The sequence below is a fragment of the Oratosquilla oratoria genome, chromosome 12, assembly GCF_046742065.1.
Source record: "Oratosquilla oratoria isolate Oo_2021 chromosome 12, ASM4674206v1, whole genome shotgun sequence".
NCBI lineage: Eukaryota > Metazoa > Arthropoda > Malacostraca > Stomatopoda > Squillidae > Oratosquilla > Oratosquilla oratoria.
In genome coordinates this window covers 2272036-2278113 of record NC_134788.1, presented here as the reverse complement: position 1 = coordinate 2278113, position 6078 = coordinate 2272036, and the positions used below count along the sequence as shown (strand labels likewise).

General features: G+C 54.6%; 1 pseudogene; it reads right to left on the bottom strand.

Moving 5' to 3' along the window:
- Positions 1-1558: 1558 nt before the first annotated feature.
- On the bottom strand, positions 1559-4899 carry LOC143030154 (uncharacterized; annotated as a pseudogene).
- Positions 4900-6078: the final 1179 nt, after the last annotated feature.

The following is a 6078-nucleotide window of genomic DNA, read 5'->3' as shown; positions in this document are numbered from 1 at the left end:
GTTTTTATAATCGCTTATGTAATCACAACATTGTAAGCGCAGGTTACCTTCGTTTGACTAATGCTGAGATAAACAATATCGCTAGTGGCATTGTGATAGCTTTCCGGATTGGTGCAAGGTGGAGAAGGAGGAAAAAAACTATTGGTGCATGAATTCAAAGTCACGCCCATAAGGAGTGACAGTTACTTGAGAAGTCACCGAAGATTGGTTTAGAAAAATTAGTGACGTCAGACGAAGGTAGCTCAGCGTACGATACGGGATCTCGGGGGAGAAGAGATGGAGAAGATGTAGAGAGAAGATATAAGGAGAGAGGATCAGGAGACGATGTAGAGACGAGAGAAAAGAGATCCCGAGTGTAAGCTGAAGGTGAAATTACAGTGAAAGAAGAAAGAAAATTCACCACCCTTTTATTAACCCAAAGGACGAGAGGAATAGGCATGGGGCCTAGAAAATAGTGAGACTACAGGAAAAAGAAGGCATTGGGCCTACTACTTAAGAGGAACTTGAATATTAGTGAACCTCACGTAACGAGAGGCAAGGGGCCTCGAGACGAGTGATATTACAAGTCAAATTTAAGTGACAGTGGTGACAAGGGGGGGTGAAAGTAGTCGTCCAGCCATCTCGGCTGAGACCTGTGCCTTTGAGGACGTTCCCTTCTCGGGGAAGCAGGCGGAGGCGTCCCCTGGGTCGGTGGTTGCGGCTCGGGTGAACCCCCGGGTGAACCCCCGGGTGATAATGGCCCCCGTGGTGGCGCGGCCATTCTCAAATGGCCGCGGGTGCGCAGTGAGATGCGACCGCTTCCGTCCATCCTCACTGCATACTGGCGGTGTGGGTGGACTTCGACTACGGTACCAGACTTGCTCCATGCCTTAGAAGTCTGGTCTTGAACCCACACACGGGCTCCCGGCTGCAGGCGGCGCCGTGGACGTCGCTGGCCCGTGCTATTCTGTCGTATCTCTGCATGATGTTGCGCCATCTGAGTCTCCCTCTCCTCCAGGGTCCGCTGCCACTCACAATTGACTTTGTAGTTCTGTTTGGCCGTGGGGACTCCATCACGTAGTTGTCTGCCAGTTGTCAATTGTGCGGGGGATGCGTTTCCTTCTCGTAGCGGGGTGTTGAGGTATTGGAGGAGGGCAAGCGACACCTTGTCATTGTCCAGGCTGCCGCTGGTCCCTGTGTTGTCTCGCAGAATCCTCTTGGCTGTCTTCGCGGCGGCCTCGGCTCGGCCGTTGGACTGAGGGTACTGAGCGGAGGAGAGGCGGGTCGTGACGCCCCATCTCCTGAGGAAAGCGGTCATTTCCCCACTCACTAGGTTCGTACCTCCGTCAGTAGAGAGTTGTTCTGGGGCCCACCATCTGGTGAAGCAGTGCCTTAGGGGCTTCATGATTTCGCTGGACGTGGCACCCGAGGGTAGGTGCGCAACTTCTAGCCAGCCAGTGAGTCGGTCGGCGTAGACTAGGTATGTTTGACCTACCAGCTGGAATAGGTCTGCCACCGTCTGCTGAAAGGGGTAATCGGGGGTGGGGTGAGAATGAGGGGCTCAGGTGGTTGTGACATGTTACATGCAGGAGTTACATGTGGCCCTGTAATGCTGCAGGTCACCCTCCATTCCAGGCCAGTACACCGTCTGTCTGGCTCTTCTTAGCATGGAGTCGAGGCCCTGATGGCTGGCGTGAAGGCTAGCTGCCACTCGTTGTCGCAGAGCCTCAGGGATGACAAGCCGCATACATCCCTGATCATAGGTATAGGTGACTAGGCCACGGGACACTGCCAGTCTGTCTCGTACACCGTAGAAGGGCCGCAGGCAGGCGGGCTCCCGTGATCTGTGGGGCTCCCAGTCGCCGCTGCTCACTCTTAACACCAGTGACTGGTAGGTGTGGTCCTCAAGGGCCGTTTGCAGCACCATCTCTTCGTCGACGGTGGCGCACCCACTCAGGTCAAGGGCGGCTACAGTAGCTGCTGACATGGCTGCGGCGATAGCGACGTCTTGTTCTTCATCCATCTCGTCCGGATTAAACTTGGCCACGGGATACCTGGATAAGAAGTCGGCTGCCGCGTTGTGTTTCCCCGGCAGAAAGCGCATGGTGAACCTGTACTGCAGGGTCTGCTCCTTCAGACGAAACAGCCGTGGGTTAGTGATGTCCTTGAGGGCCTTGTCGCCAAAGAGCCTAACTAGGGGCCGGTGGTCTGTGGCGATAACCAGGTTGGGGCACCCCAGGAGGAAAAGCCGGGCTTTACGCAGGCACCACGCTACCGCCAAAGCTTCCCCCTCCACCGGTGCATATCCCGACTCGGCCGGGGTAAGGTGCCGGCTTCCGCATAATGCCAGGCGCCAGCCTCCCTTGCAGCAGTGTGGAGCAGTGGCTGGCGGGCATGAGCAGTACTACTGCATCACCACGAACCCGATGCCGTCCTTCCACCAGTCCGTGATGGCGATGGTAGGTCGGGTCATGTCGTAGTATGCTAACCCCTGTTTGGCTAGCTGACAGATGATCTCTTTGGCTTGTGTGAATCTATTCTGGAGACACTCGTCCCAGTAGACAACCTTGCCTGCTGGTTTTTTCAGCAGATCCCTCAAGGGCGCCATAAGAGGGACAGTGGCCAGGAAGGGCGCCAGTTGGTTCACAAAGCCAAACCAGGAGCGCACGTTTGTGATGGACGGTTTTTCTGGCATCTTAAAGTCCCTGATGGCAGTAAGGCGCTCTGTAGTCGGTTTGTATGTGTCCCAATCCAAGTGGTAGCCAGCGAAGTCGACCTCCCTCTGGCAGAAGCGAAATTTCTCCGGCTTTAGTGTCACTCCAGCCTTGGCACATACTTCCAAAAAGTCGTAGGCATGCCAGAAGGCTTCTTCTATGCCTGCGTCATAGAGGAGTGTGTCGTCCACGCACTTGTATTTCCGCGGCAGGTCGATGATGGCGTCGTCGAATCTTTTGGTATATGCATCCCCCGCTGCGCAGTGTCCCATGGGCGTCCGGCAGTACTGGTACCTGCCCCACGGTGTGATAAATGTAATGAGGCGCCTGCTCTCCTCGTCCAGTTCCACCTGGTGGAATCCCCAGTGCGCATCTGCCACGGTTTTGTAGGAGTGTGCCGGGACCCCAGAGGCCATGTCAAACGGGGCAGGGGTGTGGTGAGTCTCTCGTAGGCAGCATGCGTTGAGTTTCTGGAAGTCGACCGTGCGGCGCGGCTTGCCAGACTTTTTTGCCACCACGACCATCCTGGCACACCACTCTGTGGCCTCTCCCGCGGGGACAGGACGGATCACGCCTCTCTGGACGTCCTCATCCAGCTGTTGCTTGACCTCCGCTTCCCAATGTTTCGGGACGGGGGCGGGAGTGTGGCAGGCATAAGGGACAGCGTCGGGTGATAGGTGGATATGATGAGGGGGCCCCGCCATGATCGGCAGCGGGTACCTGTCGGTGTCGAAGGACGATGTCGAGAAGTGGCCGAGCAGCCATTCCTGTAGCCTCGGCGCGTTTTCCTCGAGAGGAGGGAAAGGCATGGTTGCTGGTCTGGGTGGCGGACCCCGGCTGTCGCTGCTCCCCCCGCCCACGCTCGCTATGGTCGGTAGTGGCGGATGCGGAAAGCCTTCGTGTATCAGGCCCAGATCCTTGCAGGCGGCGAGGGACAGATAGACCTGCCGCACAGACCGTACGAAATACACCTCCTGTTGGGTGGAGCGGCCAGGGATGCTAAAGTGGCAGGTTATGGTCCCCAAGGTTGGTAGGTTAATATTGGCGAGGTCGCGCAGGCCAGTGCGTCCCTTAAGTTGCCTGGGCGAGAGGCCCAGAGCTTTCAGCAGCTTGGGTCCCGCTACACATACCTGCGCGCCTGTATCTGCGATGGCTGTGGTGGAGTGCTGTGTGTCGCCATCCGGCCCGGAGACAATGACTTGAAGCCGTGGCTGGCTCATCACCCCGGCGGTCGCTACCACAGCACTGGCCACAGCGTCCTTCTTCGCAGGCTTCTTACCCCCTTTGCACACTTTCTGGAAGTGGCCCAGCTTTCCACAAGCAAGACACGTGGCGTTTGCTGCCGGGCAAGCTGCCCTTCCGGGCTGGTGTCGGTCACCGCAGTGCCAACAAGGGCGGTGGTGGGCTTTCCCGGGACCAGCAGCAGCGATGACGTCGTCACTCGCAGCGTCGTGCATGACGTCACCAGCGGCAGCCTCGGGATGGCGGTTTGGCGGGAAATCATGCGCGTCCCTCTGAGCTGCTTCAAATGCCACACAGTAAGATCTGAGGCTGTCAACCTCTTTGAATTGAGCGTAGCACTGTAATACCTCGCGTCTTAGGGTTGGTTCACGCAACCCAGCAATGAGCTTCCGCACTAACATATATTCACTTAAACTCGCGTCACAGCTTGGGCACTGAAAAGCACAATCTAACACCATCTGGGAACACTTCGTGAAGTAATCGCCCACCGACTCCCCCGAGGCCTGCTTGACACTAAAGAAGTCCGACCACTGTACTGTACTGCCTGGTTCGCCGCACGCAACACTAATTTGCTGACGTTCTCCAGAGCCTCGGCAGCGGGAAGGGTGTCCCAACGAGCCTTGGGGAACCTGGCGTCGAGCGCCTTTTGGAGCCTTGGGGCACATAAAAGCCAGATGTAGCGCGCGGCGTCGCCGTCGCCGACAGCGTTGAGCTCGATCCAATCTTCCAAGGACCGACGCCATGACCTGAAGTCTGCTGCAGTCATGTCCAGGTCGCACTTCTCCAACCCAGCTTTTCTAAGGGCCTTGCGGCTTGGTGTCCCCATCGCCGCCATGTTTCGCTGCAAAGCCGCTATGGCTCCCTGCTGGAACAGTAAGAGCGTCTGAGCCTGTGCTAGGAGGCCTTCTCCTTCCCTCCGTCTACCTGATGTGGCAGGGAGCCTAGGGCGTCTCGGGGTGGTCATCGTAGATGCGTAGGAAGGATTATTACTGCGCCATGTTAGGTTTTTATTTAAGCTTGCTTACAATAGGGCTCTTGGCGGGTGACTGACTACCCGCGCTTGGGGTAGTCTCTACGAGCGTGACTCGCAGTTGCCAGCTCTCACAATAAAAACTCCTACAATTAAAAGAAAAAATAGGAATGAAAAGGAAATGATCATCATTATGGAGTCCTATATCAACATATGAAATTATAAATATTTCAGTGATTTATAATTATATACAAAAAGGGGCTGCAGTCTGATAACAGTTACTCAGTCATGAAGGCGACTGCCAATTACCGTCATAACTTTACACGCAGCTCCCGACACCAACCACGAAGAATAGTAGAGTTAGACGAAAGCCTTTATTCGCTTCACTGTTGTAACTAAGGTAGAACTTTGTACATCACACGGTAGAGCGGCCAGTCCCCGTTCCCTCGCTTGCATCCTATACGATCGTCAGATTCGCAAGACTCGGGTTGGGGTACAAGTGCTGAGGGAAAGTAGTAGGGCGGACGGCAGGAAAGAGGCTGCGAGTACTGCGGTATGACCAAGTCCTGTGTTGCTGGTCGTAGAATTTTTGATGCGGAATGTAGCATAATGACGACATCTGGCAACTGCCTGTAGCTTTTTTTTTTCCTCATTCGCCACTTGGCAAAAGATCGACATAATAACTACCTATATAGTATGTAAATGTGATTAATACGGATGTTATAAGAAGTGATTAATGTATACGTCACATACACATGTAAGTATCAGTCAGTCATATGACCCACACACTCCTCCATCTCAACTACCCCAACCACACCCGGGACCTAATGGCGCCACCATTTCCTGCCAAGAAATTGCCGAGCTAGGCATCACGTGAATTCAACCAATACACACACACACGAACACACACTCATAAGTGCAATCAACCACCAACACATTACGTTACAGAACTACCCCATAATAACGAGCTCTTCCCCCCCGGGAAATATTATAATATATAAATAGAAATGTAACATACTTTTACATACCAACAAAGCATATTGTAAGAGACTGAATACTCCCACTAAAAACTGTACAAGTACGATTGCTGGGACCCGCCTGATAGTGCTCGGTCAGCAGTTCTTTGATCAAAAACCGAAGCACGCACGCCAGGAGTGTCGGTCGGTCGATAAC